Below are 2509 nucleotides of genomic sequence, written 5' to 3'. Positions count from 1 at the left end.
CTAAAGGAAAGAAAAAAACCCCCGGGGTTAAAAAAAAAAAAAAAAAAAAAAAAAATCCTGAGCAAGAACTTTTTTTCCAGGGGTTGGGGGGGGACACATACATAGGGTTATTTGGCAAACAAAAAAAGAAAATGATTTTCCTTGAAACTAACTAGTAACATATCTGGCATTGCCATTAGACCTTAACAGGCTCAGACTACAGATTATGGTGGGATATTTGAAACCGCAATACCAAGAAAGTTTACTCACTACAATATGGTGCAAACACATGTAACATTTAAGATGCTTTTGATATCAAGTTTTGCTGGTTAGGGTGCAAGGTGACCTACAATCTAAAACATGACATTTCTGAAATTGTTTTGTTCAAAAGAAATAATGGTAAATTAAATACTAGGAAAAGAATATAAAATTAGGAAATATACACAGACAGTTTACTACAGAAAACTACAGTTCAGTTCAATTAACAACAACAAAAACATTAAAATGGTCCAAGAACTGGTAACTTAAACAGGGCTCGTACAGATACTGCAAAATAAAATTCCAGGACTTAAGGAGTTGCACTACTTTTTTGGTTTTGGACTAAAATCAGTTCTCACTTATCAATCAATATTGTTATCTTTCAAATTCTAATAAATAAACGAATAAAACAAAATGGTACAAATAAAGTGCAGCACATGCAAAGAATGCAATGACTGTGGCAACTTTAACATTTGAAAGGATACTATGGCAAAGTTATCACTTTCCCTATTCAAACTAATTTTATTTTTTCATGAATATATGATTGACCTGAAAAATGAAAGCTGCAGGTGCATCTCAATAAATTAGAATGTCATGGAAAAGTTCATTTATTTCAGTAGTTCAACTCAAATTGTGAAACTCGTGTATTAAATAAATTCAGTGCACACAGACTGAAGTAGTTTAAGTCTTTGGTTCTTTTAATTGTGATGATTTTGGCTCACAGTTAACAAAAACCCACCAATTCACTATCTCAACAAATTAGAATACTTCATAAGACCAATAAAAAAAGCATTTTTAGTGAATTGTTAGCCTTCTGGAAAGTATGTTCATTTACTGTACATGTACTCAATACTTGGTAGGGGCTCCTTTTGCTTTAATTACTGCCTCAATTTGCAGGGCTCTACAGTGCGACCATTTCAGTCGCATTTGCGACTGAAGATTACTGCGTGCGACTATGAAATAATATTTAGGAGCACCTGTGCGACTGACCCGGTCAGCATATTTGTGTTTGCGCTGAGGGAGCTTCAAAGGTTCTAATATACGTACGTGTTTCTGCAGCGTTGAGTAATGCATCACAGACATATCCTCTCACTATAACAAACAAAGTGTTGACGGGGTGTAAATAAGATATGCATCGTGCATTGTAGAGAGCTTCGTCGATTATAATGGAGTTTTGTGAGATCGGGATAAACTAAGATGAGTGGCAGCTTTTAATGATTATTAAGGGAGTTTGCAAATGTGATATTGATTTAATACAACAGTTCATTAAACAAGAAGTTAATATTAAGAGACTTATATTTTCTGACAACATAATTGCCTTATTTTGCTCCATTTCATCAACGAAAATAGTTTTTTTTTTTTTTAGTAACAGCTGAGCCGCTGTGCATCGCCATTCAAACACAGCGGTGACTCGTTTATGAATGAACTGCGTTTTTAAACGAATCTAGTGAGTCAATGATTCAATTACCCACATTCATGAGTGCGACCATTTCAGTTGCATTTGCGACTGAAAACTACTGCGTGCGACTATGAAATAATATTTAGGAGCACCTGTGCGACTGACCCGGTCAGCATATTTGTGTTTGCGCTGAGGGAGCTTCAAAGGTTCTAATATACGTACGTGTTTCTGCAGCGTTGAGTAATGCATCACAGACATATCCTCTCACTATAACAAACAAAGTGTTGACGGGGTGTAAATAAGATATGCATCGTGCATTGTAGAGAGCTTCGTCGATTATAATGGAGTTTTGTGAGATCGGGATAAACTAAGATGAGTGGCAGCTTTTAATGATTATTAAGGGAGTTTGCAAATGTGATATTGATTTAATACAACAGTTCATTAAACAAGTTAATATTAAGTGACTTATATTGTCTGACTACAACACTATTGCCTTATTTCGTCAACAAAAATAGTTTCAAACAAAGTAACAGCTGAGCCGCTGCGCGTCGAGCCGCTGTGCATCGCCATTCAAACACAGCGGTGACTCGTTTATGAATGAACTGCGTTTTTAAACGAATCTAGTGAGTCAATGATTCAATTACCCATTCATAAGCTGTGTCTCATTTAGAAGGCTGCGTCCTCCGGAGGTCGCATATCAAAGGCTGCATACGTCATCGAGACGGTCTCATTTCAGAAAAGCAAGTAGGACACTCCGAATGCGACCTTCTTTCACAGGAATTCGGAGGATGCATGAGGTGTATCCTTCGCTGCTACAGATAACCCACAATTCTTTGCGTCGCCGTGAACAACCGTTGTTAATTTGAAAAAGCC

The 2509-nt window shown here is 36.5% G+C and overlaps 1 protein-coding gene across 1 annotated transcript in view; it reads right to left on the bottom strand.

Moving 5' to 3' along the window:
* Window positions 1–2509, bottom strand: part of LOC107565493 (basic leucine zipper and W2 domain-containing protein 1-A-like) — a 20013-nt gene that overhangs the window by 961 nt on the left and 16543 nt on the right. The gene's annotated exons all lie outside the window — the stretch shown is intronic.

Source organism: Sinocyclocheilus grahami, unplaced genomic scaffold (assembly GCF_001515645.1).
Source record: "Sinocyclocheilus grahami isolate Dianchi unplaced genomic scaffold, SAMN03320097.WGS_v1.1 scaffold1005.1, whole genome shotgun sequence".
NCBI lineage: Eukaryota > Metazoa > Chordata > Actinopteri > Cypriniformes > Cyprinidae > Sinocyclocheilus > Sinocyclocheilus grahami.
Note: the sequence above shows the minus strand (reverse complement) of the source record. Positions and strands in the feature narration are given on the sequence as shown.